The sequence below is a fragment of the Echinops telfairi genome, unplaced genomic scaffold (assembly GCF_000313985.2).
Source record: "Echinops telfairi isolate 266 unplaced genomic scaffold, ASM31398v2 ScPeMD7_7467;HRSCAF=8505_0, whole genome shotgun sequence".
Lineage (NCBI taxonomy): Eukaryota > Metazoa > Chordata > Mammalia > Afrosoricida > Tenrecidae > Echinops > Echinops telfairi.
Genome location: NW_022111367.1, coordinates 7,355,344 through 7,372,381, shown reverse-complemented (window position 1 = coordinate 7,372,381; position 17,038 = coordinate 7,355,344). Strand labels below are relative to the sequence as shown.

Here is a 17,038-nt window from a genome sequence, read left to right as displayed (position 1 = left end):
CACATTGGGCTATTATCCTCAAGGTCAGCAGTTCAACACCAGCCACATCTTCTACTCCCATAAAAAGTTACCATATCTGAAAACCCCATGGGTAGTTCTGTCCTGTCCTATAGGGTTGCTACGAGTCAGAGTGACTTGAACTTGAGAGACCATCAATCTAACTGCCAAAAAACTGTTCACAATGATTACTATTTTCTCATGACTACAACTGGTGGACAATTATCTGAGCAACTTACTAACGTGTAAATATCTATTAAAAGTAGATGTACAGTATTAGAACTCTCAGCTCTGTTTAGTGAATCATGCAAAAGCATTTTTAATGACAATGAAACCAATTTTATTACACTTGCAATTCCATCAATGACTTCTTGTCCCACATTCTGATTTTTTCCTCAGTATTGTCAGCCCTAATTTCTATTCTATTTGTAATTCAAAGACTGACAATATTTTTAGAATGGTGTGACTGTCAGTACTATTGGCTTTAATTGACAACATTTTTAAGAATTTATCATTAACTATAGTCCAATGTGACGAACGGTTTTTAATCACTTCTTTTTAATCACACTAGCTCTTGACAGCAGGCACATATCCTAAAATACAAAGCAGTTTGTCTCCAGCATGTTTAGCACAAGTAGCACAAATACTAAATTTCCTCCTTCATCTCCCGTTTTCCTACTTAGGAATGAATTGGTTTTACAAAAAGCTCTTATCTTAAACAATGGCAAAGTCATGGATGAGGATCCGTACAATGCACCTATTTTTCTGGGTATAATTTGATGGGAAGCATCAACATTTTCGTATGTAGAACTAAAGGGCATTCTAGGCACAGCACCTGGGACAGACAGCAAAAAGCAGCACGATTATGAAATAGGACATGTGACCTACGCCTCAAAACGTCTCAAGTATCCAGGCATAGGTTCATAATGCTTACAAAATGATTAAGGAGAAAACATTTTAGTACTTAAGTGATACCTAGTAATTTTTTAATGTAGACAGTTTAAAGTAGGAGTACAACATTAATCCAAAGATTAAAAAAAAATTTTAATTGAAGAAAGGCCCAGCTGACTTTCAAGGCATTATATAGGATTCATAGGATTCATGTTTCTATTCTAATTTTCCAAAGACAAAAGTTAAAAAGGGAAAAGAATAAGAATGATGTGATCTGTGGTTTATGGCTAATACTTTTCAAATGAGTTTATTAAACAATTTATTTTTAACTGATTTTTACCCTTAAAATCGACCATTTCATATTGAGGTAAATGGTAGATCCTTTATTACATAAGGTCAACATTCTCCTACACAAATCTAAAGTCACTAATGCAATAGTATGACATAAAGTAAAAGAAAAGCATGTGAAGTGCTTGTTTCCGGTTAAGCGTGGCCATATTAAAGGAGCCCTGGTGGCATAGTGGATATGCATTGGGTTGCTACCTGCAAGGTGACTGTGGAAAACTATGAGTGAGGGAAATATGACCAAGACTATATCCCCTGACTTATAACAGAGGGAATCTGGAAAGCTAAATTAGAGATAAGTCCAAGCACATTATCCTGCTTTAAACATCATCCCCACCGATCCTCCCCTACATGGTTAATTCTGTCTCACTACAGAAGCAGACATTCCCTGATTATCTCCTCCCACTATGAAACCCATCCTCCCCTCCTTACTGTCTTCCCCCAATGCAGGTATTAGGTTTCCTCACCTGTGAGCTTAGGGACTTTACTGGGATTACCACCCACCTTGTGATGTATGCTAACTCCTGAATATGCATGACTAATGGCTACCTGTAAAAGTCCCCAAACAGTAAAGATGCCCTCTCTCCTCCTGTTTCCCACCTCCACAAGGACGACCAAAAGGGGCTGAGATGAGCATGCTACCATGAAATGTGTCTGACTCCTTTATCTTCTCTCCTACCTTCTAAGACTTTACTATGATCTCTATATATTATCGCTGTACAATTGCACCTACAGACCACCCCCACGATTGCCAGAGGCTGGTTACTCTAACAGCTCAAAGTTCAAAACCAACGGCAGTTCAGTGGGATACAGATGGGGCTTTACAGTCTCAGAAATTTTAAGCCAGGGGCTGTTCTACCCTAACCTATAGTCACTGTAGAAATTATAGTTTCTAGTTTTCAGTTTATGCCCTGTTGGGAAACCTGGTGGCATAATGGTTACTGCTCCCTGGGAGAAAGATGAAGTTTTCTACTCCCGTAAAGAGTTAGTCTCAGATACCCCTAGGGGCAGTTCTACCCTGTTCTATAGGGTCACTACAAGTCAGAATCGACTTGATCAGAGTAAGTGTGCCTTATTAAGAAGAGAGACAGTTGTAAAAACATTATTTTTATTTTTTACTTCATGGTCTATAACAAAGCTTATAAATTTACATTAACTTGATCTGAGTTTTTCTTCATGTATATTCTGTTACCTAGTTAAAATTATTTCCTCAGAATTTCCAAGTTTCTTAAAATTAAATGAATCGAGAAAGAAATATTTCTCTGCTCCTAAAGTTTAACAACTAAATTTAAGCTCTTCACCAAGGAATCTGAAGTATCATCTAATGAAATGTGAAACAGTACAAACTCTGAAAATCTATTTCAAGTTGAAAATATACTAACTTATAAACCAATAAATCTGAATAATTAATTACCCTTACTTATTTTTAAATTTCTTTGAAGGGCTTAAATTTGTGACTCAGAGTTGATGATAGGAATTGGCTGTAAAGTATCTCCTAAATAGAAAACTTACGGAAAGGAAATAGCATCATTCTTATTCTAAACGCAATTAAATTAACACCAAACTTGAATATGGCAGAGGCTAAGTTGTCATTCTAAAGGAATGGGTAGGTTGGTAGGTAACTGAGTAGATAAACAAACATGCAAACAAACAAACCAAAATATAACACCAAAACTGCAGTAATGTTTATAGCAATAATGAAGAGACCAAGAGTAATACTTACGAAGTAATTATTTGTTGGGGTACGTAGGGGGGCCTTTTTATTGCGGTCTTCATTTATTGTTATTAAATCTATGAAACAGATAAGAATGAAGTCTTAAAATTTGATGACATTATGTAAGTTATAGCATTTTGAACTGTGGTTGACAATCATTGTTTTTTGATCCTATAGACCAATCAGATTATAAATATCCATGAATATTTATATATTTTGGTCCAAAAACATTATCGTTATTTTAACAAACCTTTCTATTAATTATTTTTAATTTAAGTTAAAAGTGTATCTAACAAGTCCAACTTGCAGCAAGGCACCAAAAACCAAGCTTACTGCCATCGAGTCAATTCTAACTCATAGCAACCCTAGTTTAGAAGAGGGTTTAACTATCTTTGTGGGTTTCTGAGATGGTAATTCTTTATGGGAGTAGAAAGTGCCACCTTTCTCTAGAGGAGAGGCTGGTGGTTTTGAATTGCCGATCTTGCATCTAGAAGCCCAATGTGTAACCCACTATGCTACCTACCAAGGCAAAATACACATGAAAGGTTGTCATTTTCTGTCAATTATAGTGATGATTTGAACTTATAAGCATGATCCCAAAGTATTTGTAAAAACAGAACTAAAAAGTCTTGTATGTGTGCATATAAGTATCAGTATGTGTTCAAAAGATTTAAAAACAAAAAAGGACCCACCGATTGCAATGATCAACACATAACCCCAGCCCCCACAATCAAGGGGGACAAACAACAGGAACCATGGGGGAAGGGAATCAGTGATTGGCATAAGATATGAAAATAATTTATAAAGGGGTCATGAGAGTATAAGGGAGGGATAGAGGGGGAAAAAGAGGAGCTGATACCAAGGCCTCAAATAGAATGTAAATGTTTAGAAAATAATGAGGGCAATATATGTATAAATATGCTTGATACAAAGAGCCTCCAATAAAATGATCTTTTTAAAAAAAAGGCAAAGGAAGTGAAGCATGTTCTTCAGCAAGTGCTCACAATTTCTCTTCCTTCCCTATCACCCATCCTCCCTCCCTGGTTGGTAGAGGGCATGGGAACCAACCTACTGATATTACATTCAAAACCATGGTTTCACATTGATATTGAAGAGTTCTAGAAAATAGTAATTTGGGGGCTCCACCCAAGAGATGATTTGATTAGACTGGGATCCCTGCCTTACATACATTTGTGTGCAGCTTGCACATGCACTTTTTATAATTCAGTGGATTTAACACTCACAGATAGTCAATTATCACTTCACAAAGAAACCCTATACATTTGGGTATCAATCCCAAACCCTTTGCCACCCTCTGAAGCCAATTACTTACAGAATAAAGCCTTTCAACAAATACCTTACAATTCCAGATTATTTAAGAGAAATTCAAGGTCATACTTCAAACATCAAGTGACACACCTCTCTTCAAACACAAATTTATCTAATTATTGTTACAAACGTAAAAATCCATATATTACTCAATTATAATAATCAGAATATGTCATACATCTTAAGCTAAAATAGAAATTTCTAAAACGAATTCACTATGGTGCTGTGACCAATAAAAGAAAATATAGTTGGCAAACCACCTGAATTTTAAAGAGCAAATGAAATAATAATGCTTAAAAGGAAATTGTTTCCATGATCTTCTTCTGTTTACCAGTTAAAAACAACAAAAATCAAAACCACTGCCACTGAATCGATTCTGACTCATAGCAACCCTACGGACTTGCAGTGGTTCTCAACCTTCCTAATGCCACGACCCTTTAACACAGGTTCCTCATGGTGTGGTATCCCCCAACCATAAAACTATTTTCATTGCTATTTCATAACTATAATTTTGCTACTGTTATGAATCAGGTGAACCTGTGAAAGGGCCATTCGACCCCCACAGGTTGAAAACCGCTGCTATAGAGGGTCTCAAAGACTGTACATCTTTACAGGAGACAGCCACATTTTCCTCCCAAATTTGTAAGAGTTGCTAGAATTAAAGGTCAGGAAACATAGATCATCTTAAAAAGTGAATGAATAAAATATCCAACCAACTTAAAAACCAAACTAAACCCACTGCCATTGATTCCAAACTCATAGTAACTCTATAGGATAAAGTAGAACCACTCCTTAAGGAGTTTCCAAGACTGTAAATCTTTATGACAGATGCTTTTTCTGTAAGAGCATTTGTTGTTGGGTTTTTTTTGGTGCCTTGAGTCGGTTGTGTGCAAGCAGACCGATTACTGCTCAGTCCTGTGCCATCCTCATAATTGTTCCTATGCAGAGCATCCAGTAGATTTAAGCCGCCAACTTTGTGACTAACAGCCCAATGCCTAACTCATTGCACCACTAAGGCTACTGAAGCAATTTAAGCTGGTTAGCATGAGTTTGATTTCGGTGGGCTACGACTATACAGTTAGTTGCAGTTCACATACCCGTCAGTGTATGTCTGACTGATCAAAATTTATGTGAAAATCCAAAGTATATTGTAGGTGTCATGACTAGCAATTTAAAAGTAACAGCTGCTCAAGGGAGTAAGATGAAGCTTTCTACTCAAAACAGTTAACAGTCTTGGAAAGCTAATGGGGCAACTCTACCATGTTCTATAGGGTAGCTCTGCGTCAGAACTGACACAATGGTAATGAATATAATGCTTACGTGCTTACTTTAAGAGTCACAATAGAAAAACTAAAAAAAAAAAAAAGTTGCCTGTTTTTAGTGGAGCATGTGTTTACCTTAAATAGCACATCTTTATTTTTTCATTTATTTAAAAAAGTACATTTTAACTCCACAGAAAAATAAAGAGAAAACCAAAATAAGTTTCTGCTTTCCAACCCTAACTCAATATAACTCTACTGAAATCTACTATTCTGCCAGGCTTGCTTGCCTCCCCGCCCCCCCCCCACCAATGAAAAATATCACATGCACTTGACTAAAGTCTTAATGTACCATCATACCCTTGGTCCCATTTCCCTCTAAAATAGAAAAACTGGATATTTATCTCCTATGCATGTTTTATATGATTACTACAAATCCTAGTACTTATTAATAGTTTTGCTTTTAAACTTTATATAAATGGTATCATATCTAATGTATTACTATATGTAACCTTCTACAAGAGACATCCACGATAAATATAGTTCTCATTTTAATGGCTGAATCACATATATATTTCATCATCACAATTTGCCATTCTCCTGTTGCTTAATATCTCACTTTAAATTTTTTTCCTATTAAATAAAAAAAAAAAAGACTATTCTTCATCTAAGAATGCAATTGTTATATTCAAGCCTATGCACATCATCAACACTGCTCAAAACTAAAAAAGCAACTCACTGAATCCATTGAATTCTGACTCCAGGTAATGACCCTAACTATAGGGCAGGGTAGAACTGTGGGTTTCTGAGACTTGTAACTTGAAGCCCAACTCTTAACTCACTTGACCACCAGGGCTTCTTCCCTTGGGATATAGTAAAATGATCCCACACACAGCACATGAACAGTTCCCTTACCTAGATTTTCTCAAATATGCAAAGCACATGAAATTTTCTTCACAGAATTGTGGAAATTTACCCATAATATACATCTACTCTGGTAGAAATGATGATTCCTAATCAGATCTTGGAAGGAGAGGCAACAGAAAAGGTAATGATAATTGGGTGAAGAAGCCTCTCATTTATTTTGGGCAGTGCTTCTCAAATGTGGTGCTTCTTAAAACAGAAAAGCAAGCTTCTTAGCCCCAACTCCAAAGTCTGATTCAGTAAGCTTGGAAAACTGCTTTTAAAATAAGCATTCTGTTATTCTGGTTCATGTGGTTGGTTCACACATTTCATATATTCATCAATAGTACAACAGCGAATTCTTTTAATTCAAAAGATTATATAATTATTTGGCTAAGATTAGGTAACAATAATATGATATCTGTTAAATTAGATCAACATATTTTAAAAACCCTAGAATTTGCAACAAAAGGTAATTATTTTATGTATTGACTTTACATTGCTAGAACAGGCTGTGGATTCATTTTGTCATGTCAGATAACTAAAACATAGAGTATTAGGAAATTTTTTTGTAATATTACCAGGGAACTAATATTTTGAGTTTACTATGATTTGAAAATGAAAAACTTAACAGTAGATGTGACTGGGGATGATTTTCATGACAACCACAATATAGAAACTAAGGTTACCTTTGAAAGCATGCTATCTGGAGAGTCAGTCTTAAATTGCAATTCTGGGTTTATACAAAAAGTAAATATACTTTCAGTTTCCTACCAAAACTCCAAAAGATGAAATCAGAACTTTAATAATACAAAGCCAATAGTCACTTCCATTGGAATAATTTAGATCTCAAACAGAAGGGTGAAAAATACAAATATTTAGTTATAGAGATCTCGGAATATTCACATTGTAAAAATCATAAACACCTTTATATATTGTTTGAAATTACCAAGTGCTATTTTAAAAATAATACGAATTTTCCAGATATAAAGTTAAATGTTATCATAAGAAAAGGGAGATTTACACCTGTCTGCAATCTGCCTTTTATTACTTATATATAAGAAATATTTTTCAGTGTAGTCAAATCAATCAGAATTTGGTCTTGTTTAAATTGGGCTATAAAATTAAGAAATTGGATTCAGAACATACACTAAAGTGAAAGATACTCTCCTGTGAAGCCAGTCAATCTGCCCACCTCCATGTATGATTATCAGCAAGTTACTAACTTTCTCCCCAAGGAAGACAAATTTCCACTCTAACAGATGCAATTAAATGAAGACCCAAAAGGAAATAAGAAAACATGAGTTCAAGAATGACTAACATCTACTTATCTCTTTATGCTACTTTAAGAAGCAAAATGCCTTTTTTTCAGAGAATGTATATGGGTACAAAACCGTTGGAACATTCCCACCTGTTCTGTCAGAGCTAGTTGGTGCAGGGTCTTTGGCCACTGTTACTGTATATAAATGCTATTCTGTACAACAGCTGACTAGCTGCAAAGGTCTCCTAGTCCCTGCTCGCAGCTGTAACTGACAAGAACTAGGACTGTAGGGACTTTTATTCACTGCTACTGCTCCTTAAGTAGCAAAGTGAGAAAAGTATAATATAAGCAAATAACACATGAAAGAAAATGGTTTAGGTCAAACCATCTACCAGTCTTGCTTTTATCACCATATGAAATAACTTAATGTATTTATTAGGAGTGGGAGAAAAATAAAATTGGTGTCTTGATTAAAAGGGAAACCTAAATCAGATACATAACACATGTAAATCATCTACAGCTCCTAACTTTGTATTTAACTATTCAATTACTAAAATACTCAAAAGACTAGTTTCAGGGTAAATTCATAGAGTATCTACTCTAGCTATTTTCCTACAAAATAAGTGTTCAATCTCTAATCAAGAAAAATTTATACTGTTAAAAAAAAAACTTCATGCTCCCAGGTATCACATACTTAATGACTACCACATGTTTGATTTCAGGCACTAATAGCAAATTAAGAAATTAGCTTATAAGGTTTTTTCAAAAATATCAACTAATACTAGAATAATCTCCATGTAGCAATTTACCTACTTTAGTCATGTACCACAGTACTAAAAGCTTAGTAAGAATTAATATTGAAAGATATAGAAATACATATTAAATTTACTTCAAATGTTTGATGCTATTTATACAGATCTAAAATTTTAAGTTTAAATATAACACTTATCCTTCAATACATTAAGCAATTTGATTCTAAAGGTATTGTTTAAATTTTTAAAAATTTGGAAACTAGTAATAATTCAATAATATTATAATTGGCTAGTCAAAGTTCGAGATTGAAAATGTGAAACAGCACTAATGTTTTAAATTCAGATCATAGATCGAAAAAAAGGGCATAATCTTTTATTTTGCTCCAGATTGAAACAGTAATTTTTGTTTTAATAGCTCAATGAGAAACAAATAATGCTAATAAAAACATATCCTGAAGCCCAGCGGCTAACAATTTTTAATGTGTTCATTAAGTACAAGTCTAATACAATAAAAGATTAACAGCAAAGTAATGGATTATTAAATTATTGTCCAGTGGATTAATCAAGCTTAACAACCACATTTGAAACATGCTACATAATTCCCCTACAATTAACCCTCTAGACATAAAAACAGGAATATAAAATAATATGTTAGTGAAATAGCAAAAATGTGGTTCATGGTGTTGAGAACAGCAACTGTACTTCAATATAACAACGAATTAATTTTCATTAAAATCTTATTATAGTTTACTACCTTTTGAAAATGTTTACAATAAATAAAATTCTGTAACATCAACTTTTAAATAAAAACACTAGAAATATTACGAATGTATTTGCTATTCCAAGGAAAAGCATACATGATACAAAATTGCTTCATTAAGACATTTTTAAAAAGTTATTGAAAGTTGATTTAACAAATCTTTAATATACTATAAAACTTTTATTACAAAAAATGGTCATGGCTGGAAAATTGCTTAAGATATAAGTTGATCTTATAAGCTAGCGTTAAAAATCCCTGATAAATAATGAATAATTTTATGTCCCTACTAACTTCTGTTAAATTACCTGGTCTGCTGTTCTTACTATTGAGTCAGCTGGACTCATATTGAGCCTACATACAACAGAATGAAACACTGCTTAGTCCTGTGCAGCCTCATAATTGTTAGGTTTCACTAGTTTATCCAAATATTCTTTTATTTTGATAAAAATAAAACTTTCTCCCTCTAAAGGTAACTATTTCAATGAAACATATATACTTTTAATATGAATGTAATTTAAAGCGAGTAAGAATTTTTTCTGAAAATGAACAATTTTTAAAACTGGAAATACATTTAATAAAAAAATATATACTGCATAAATGAGTTATGAATCTATTAGAAAAAGGTGGAAATTAACATGTTATTTTCTCCCAAATTCTAGCATTGTGAACTAGATTGTCAAGGTTTAGTTATTTATATATTATCAGATTTGTAAATTTAAATGACACAAAAATCCTTAAATATGCCATTTTTAAAGGGTAATTAGAAGATAGGCAATCACATGTAACAGTAAAAACCCTTATTAACTTGTATCCCAAATAACACATATTACTGACGAGGTTTCGCATTCTGTATAAAATGACCAAATACAAATGTTTATTCTCTTTGTTATTCAATTGCTTACTAATCACATCTTAAAGAAGTTTATGAGTCACTACACAATTATAGACGGGAATTATACGATGCCAAATATTTACGTACAACCAATATGTTTTAAAACCTTCAATGACCACAACTCATAAATTCTCTACATTATGCTTTTTAATATAAATTTAAATGCTCTTTCCTCATTTAATTCATTAAGGTGGTGACTAAAGTTGAACCTGGATATTTTCTGCAATCAGATAATTTCATTTTCATGATTCTTCTTAATATTCTCTAAACTAGAAAACAATATTAAGTCAGAGGAAAAATTCTATTATCACCCTGTCAACCAGGCTTCTTTTTCATACTAAATTCTCAAATTAAACTTGTGGAGGCTAATATTATCTCAGCATTTGAACATTAAGCAAATACTTGAAAAATTGCTTCTAAAAATTTTTACTATTTAAATTTAAAAGTATAAGATTTCTGTTACTGATGATAATTACATTTCATTGGTAAGATTAAATTATACTACTTTTATGAAAATAAACCTTTGTGATTGCTTATATCTTAAATAAATGACGTTAGGAAAATTAGTGTTGAATTTTAGCAAATTTCACTTTAGCAAATGGCTTAAATATGTACTTAATACTTTATTATGCAAAAATTAAACAAAACTGTCCATCCAGTATGTTCATTTTCAAGATACCATATTAAAATTTAATAAACAAAAATCTTATCAGCTGAAATTCCCAACTAAAATAATAAAAATGAAAGTAAGCATCCATAAAATGTTGCTCTGAAAAATTTAAAAGTAAGACAATAAAGGTCACTGGAAGTTTAGGCATTCTATATGTTTTTTAAAAGTTTACAACCTTTGATATGAACAATTTAAATATAGAGTTTCTATGAGTAAACTTGGTTTTAAGAAAGGAAGTTTTTCAGTTTGAACCAAATTGACATTCTTACTTAGTACTTAAAAGTATTTGGAATATTTTAACTTCTCTTAAAACACTCTGATTAATCGAATTTTTACACGCTCTACCTATGACTGTACCTGTCAATTAGCCAAGCACCAAATTACATTTGATTTAAACCTTCCACTTTATAAGCTGGAACATACACTATTTAATTCTTTTACATATAACACTGTGATAATAAGCTTAAGAAAAATCATTACATGTTTACAGTTTGGGGATACATAAATCCAGTTGGGAGATGAATCTACTACAAGACAATGGAAACATTACCTGTATAAAAGTGTATGTGGATTTTAATAAGCAAGGCAGCTGACAACTCAGCCCTTGGAACATCACAAGATTTACATTTAAAAATTTTTTACAAATGGGATTTAGTTTGTCTAAGTTTTAATTTTACCAGTTGTCTACTGGTAAACATACAAAATTATATGCTTTTATGAATCAAATGAATAACATACCTTAATCTTCTATCATGTTCCAATTGATTGAGTATTCAAGTCAAAGAAGTTAGGTTGTTCTCCAGAATTGGCTCTCTTCTAAAGGTCAAAACCTGCAATAAAAATGCCATGTATTACAGCATGAAGACAGTCAACAGATTTCCGCCTCCTGCAGTTCCACAGTTGCTAACTGAACAGAGGGCAGGCCTTGAAATGACCCTAATCTTGCTTATTTCAGAAAAGTCCTGAGTTGAAAATGTTTCTAAAATAGAAATAACTTGATTAGAAATACCTATGATATACTTTTGTATCATTGCAGCCTTTTTAAACAAATTAGATTAATATGCTTCTGCTTTCATTTCTCTTTAGGGCATTCATTTTCAAAGCAGTGTGCATGACTGAGTGAGAGACCAGTAGAAGGACTCAAAAGAAAACATCAGTAATGTTTTGTCTGTGATTTCTGAATTCATAAAATGCATGTTTAAGAAATTACTCAAAAGAGGGGGGGGGGGCAAATGTTAACTACTTTATCCTTCCAACTAATTAAACTGTTTAATGATAACAGAAAGTGCTAGTAGCAATTTTAATCTTCTGCTATGCCTAAATAGGCAATATTAACATTTCCAAGTATCTTAAGACATTAACAGTTCTAAGTGACCAAAATTTAGAACATATATTTTATGAAATTTAAAGTTTTATATATACTAAATGGATTACTACTAGCAAAATTGTTTTCTGAATGTTTCCAAGTAAAGGTTGTGGCCAAATGTGTATGAGGGATTTCAAAAAAGTTCAGGGAATCATGCATGATATTAAAGTGAATGAAATTTTTTCCATGAACTATTTGAAACCTCCAACTAAGTGCTTTTTCAATTACTTTCCTGAATTTTAATAATTTAGTGGCAATCATTAAAGACATAAAATTACTAAAAATTTATAATGGGAATGATGAGTTTTCTATATTTACTGAAGAGAAAGCTTTAGGAAAAAAATGAATGAAAAAAGTTTTTACTCCTCTGTCGACAAATAATTGATTGTTCAGTGATAAAACTCACATACTCATACATAACTAATAAACACCAATTCAGATGCAACACTTAAAAAATTAAAATTACTTTTAATGTCTTCCAAAAAGCTGCAGTTTTCCACATTTGATCACTTCAAAACTTTAAGTTTAAAGTTCAAAAATAGTACAAACCAAATATTCTCTTCCAAATGTAGGAAAATATATTTAGAAGTCTGTGCAAATATTAATATGACAGGGTTAATAAAAAACAAGAAGCTACTCATCTTTTGATATTAAAAATAAAATGGAAATTTAGTATCACACTTTAAAAATTCATGGAAAATTACAATTTCTCTTAATTCAATTTTTTCCATAAAATTTTGGAAGGCTCCTTATATATAAAAATATTTTCAATATTTGGAATTTTTCTTTAAAAAGTGAAAGTTTTAAAAAACATTTCAAAGAAAAGTGGAGGGGAAAAAATGCAAAAATTCATTTCCCTACCAGAAAGCAAATACTTTATCATCTGCAGCTATTTGTACTTCCAATTATTCAAATATATAAACATGTTAGTTAATATATTCTAAAATTGATGTGCTATCATTAAAGTTTTAATAGCATCACTTCTCAAAATTAAGTTCAAATATGCTTTAATATCAGTTACACAACTTATTTGAAATAAAGTTGTAATTACTGATTTTCATTTAATTTTCTTTGGCTTTCTGAGGCTAGGACCCATAATTAAAAAAAAAAATAATTTTATCACAATCCATACATCCATTCATTTGTGTCAAGCAGCTTTATACATATGTTGGCATCATCATTTTCAAAATATTTTCTTTCTACTTGAGCCCTTGGTTATCAGCTCATCCCCCCCACCTATGCTTCATGAACCCTTGATAATTTAGAAATTACTATTTTTTCATGTCTTACAGCAAATGCTGTCTCCCTTCACCCACTTTTCTGCTTGCCTTTCCCCCTGGGAGGGGGTTATATGTTGATTATTGGGCCCATAAATTTTTATCAAGTCAAACTTTGAATCCTAATTATTTGAAAATATTTGTCTAACACACAACATTCTACGTACCCTGAATTTTAAAAAAGTACAAAACTACACATATACTACTACACTCACATACTCTGATAATCTAATTTTGCAGACTTTATCTGCAACTCTAACACAATATGAAAATATTTACTAGTTTTGTTTATCATACCAAAATCTGTTTTTTGCCCTTAAAAAGGGGGGGAGGGAAAAAATAAAAAATAAATAAATAAAAAAAGGGGGGGAGGATTTAAAAAGAAACCAAGGTTATTAAGCTTCATTAAACAAAAGGCGGGGGTGGGGTGGGGTGGGGGTGGGAGGCGGCCAAGTAACAGTATCAGACCAGTAATTGCTTAAATTGGGAAACAAATCTTTATAGAATTTTAAAAACAGTATGTAAACTTATATGATAGCTGGTTTTTAAATTCTAGACCATTTATGCATCATGGACAACTATCTCTAAATAAATTTCTAAACACTTTCTTCCATTTTAAAACCAAATCAGCTGAAAAGTATAATTCTGACCAATTTCTGTGACCACCTGAAAAGCTACAATGTAAACATGTGGAGGCTTCAAAAATTATGACAAGGTTCAGACATTATCTTTTAATTCCATTTGCCATGAGCTTTTTGAAATTCCTTGATATATGTCTCCATATTAAATATATATATAACATGGTGAAACAGGGATTCAAATATAAATTCTTGGTAAACATTAAAATATTAGAAAAAAATGCAGTCCATACAAAACCCGAGGCTAAATCCTGTAATTAACAATAGTTAACAGCATCACAAAGTCTTGTAATATATGCTTTTAAATTAAAAGCAAAAGAACATAACGGGAAGGGCAAATGCTACCAAGTCGATACCTTCTGCTCCCTACTCCCCACAGCATGTAGACACAACTTTCAAAAGTTGAGCCCCTGGTAGCTATAACATCCCTTAATATTATTTTCCAGAAGTAGTAGGATTTTCCCACTCCGTACAATAAAAACAAATGGCAATGATAAATTTCTACAGAGAAACGTGGATCTGACAAATTCATACTTACATGCCCACAAATCTAAATAAAACTCAAATTATCCAGCATCACATAAATGAGAAACATTCTGAATGCTGTGGATCTCATTTAAGCACTAATGTGTTTTCAGCTTTATTTGAAATACTTAAAGGAATCCTTTGCTTCTATTAAATATAGCTTATTAAACAAAACCCTCCATTATTCAACAAAACAACACTTCAAAGCAAACAGTCCCCCCAAAACTAATTAGCCAAAAATTTGATGAAATATTACTAGCATAGAATTTAATGATTCCTATCAAAATAAAGATCTCAGTAATTTGTAATCATTTAAAAATAAAATGAAAAATAAACAAAAAGAACAACAACAAAAAACAACAAGAGCATAAAACAGAACCCACTAGGTTCTGGCACCTTTAGGTATAATTATATTTAAAATAGAAATGAGACTGTCTATAATTTAACTAAATCATATTTTATAGAAATAATTAGCATACTTATGAATATTTCACGAAAGGATCCAAATAAACAGTTTGGGAAAAAAGGTAATACAACAATGGATTCTCTAACAGCGATTCTGGTTAGAAAGGCAATACAAAATTAATATTATAAACTCAGTTATTTCATTTATTAGCATAAATAATATTTGCAGCCCTATCAAAGTCATAGGATATTTTTCGAGTTCAACACTTTCTATGTATATCTTTTCTAATGTAAAGATATAAAATATAAGTTCCAAAATTTCAATTACTACTCGAGAGCATAAATTTTTATCAAATTAGAAAATCCCTTTTCAGAGTACTTCTATTTGTTTATGTAATTTACAGCTTTCCTTTTGAAAATGACACCCACTTTTTCAACAAGAGGCAATTTAATGAAATGACAAGTTCTGAAATAGAAATATATTGATGGGTGCCTCAGCCAAAATTAACCAAAATTCAATGAACTTTCAAATAATGCACACCACATCCACAGTGCTGTAAGACTTAACACTGTTGTATATACTATATTCATAATAAATTCATCAAGGGGATAAAATCACACGTATGCACCTGTCTCTACTTATTTATGGAAATATTTTAAATTACATGTATGTTTTATATTAAAATTTTATGTAAAACGTAGAAATAATTTATCATTTAATATTAAGAAAACTAAGGTTTCCATCTGGTATTTCTGTCAAAATTAATAATTCTCCAATTTGCGTCCAGCAAATTTATGTAGCTTAAGAAAGATTTCTGTCAAAAGAAAATTAAAACCAAAAACAAAACGCCAATTCCTTCACTCGTTCTTCATGATAAAGAACAAGGGAATGTATATAAGGTTTTGTAATTTTGAACAGCAAAAATATTAATTTTGAGGATTTAACCCTTATTTTTACTTTTAATATAAACCTCAGAAGTAAGCCAAGTTCGTTTTTTGGAGGGAAAAAATTCAACTTAAAAACAGAACCTTCTTTTCTTGTTTCATGGCTAATTCTGCGGTTTTCAGGCCATACGCATAATTTTTTTTGAAAAGTCGAGAATTACACTGCAACACCCAGTCCCTCCAATTTCGCTTCGTCCTAGCCAATCACGGGACAAGCCCGGCGTGCGGGGCGCTCCGTTAGATGCGATTGGGAAAACATCGCACTGCGCCCGCTTATTCTCCGAAACGACTCTGAGTGGGCTGGGTCCTCCAGTCCTCAGAGAAATAAGAAATCGCATCCTCTCGGACGTCCGAGGGAGGAAAATCCCACTGGGCAAACAGTCCTCAAGAGTGAGTGAGGTTCCCAGGCGGGGCTGCTCCTCCTTTCCAACCATTGCCGAGCTGCGGCCAACAGATCTCCGGATGCTTCCACAGCGAAACGTCACACCCACAAAGGGTTAATCAAACAGCCTGCAGCGAGGAAAAGGACTAAGATCTAATATATTTGAATGAGGAATTTCTACAAAAGCCATGATGCGCAGTGCTACTTAAAGTTAAACCCGGCACTGGCTCGAATCCGTCTAAAACAGTAGCGTAAGAACTGACAAAAATCACTAGCCTTAAACAGATCCCTCCAGGGACAATGCACCCCGTCCCCTCCAGAACCCCGCGAGTCCCAGGGAAAGAAAGTGGCGCCCGCCGAGCAACCCGCGACGCGCTCCCCGGCCGCGTTCCAAAGGCCGGAGGAGGAGAGTCCACGGAAAAGGCGACACTTGGGGAGGGCGCGGCGGCGTCTCCGCTGGCGCCCCCTAGCGCGCCTATTGCAAGCCGCGTGAGGCGAGGGCAGAGAGGTTTTCTTGGCAATTATTTTTTACAAAAGCTGACCACCAGGTCTTTCTTCCACGGATCCTTTGGAACGGAATTCTGCCGATCTTTTTTTAAAAAAAATATAATAATCTTATTGGGGGCTCTTACAACTCGTTACAATCCATACAGCAATTGGATCCCACATATTCGTACATATATTCCATCGTTCTTTTTGGGACATTTACTTTCCATTGAACCCTTGG

General features: G+C 33.2%; 1 long non-coding RNA gene across 1 annotated transcript in view; it reads right to left on the bottom strand.

Annotated features, from left to right (window-relative positions):
• Positions 1-536: 536 nt before the first annotated feature.
• Positions 537-17,038, bottom strand: part of LOC123520925 — a 17,060-nt gene continuing 558 nt past the window's right edge. The window contains exons 2-4 of the long non-coding RNA XR_006679440.1: positions 11,512-11,603; positions 2,957-3,024; positions 537-832 (exon numbers count right to left, since the gene is read on the bottom strand). This is a non-coding gene — a long non-coding RNA (uncharacterized LOC123520925). The remainder of the gene's footprint in view (positions 833-2,956; positions 3,025-11,511; positions 11,604-17,038) is intronic.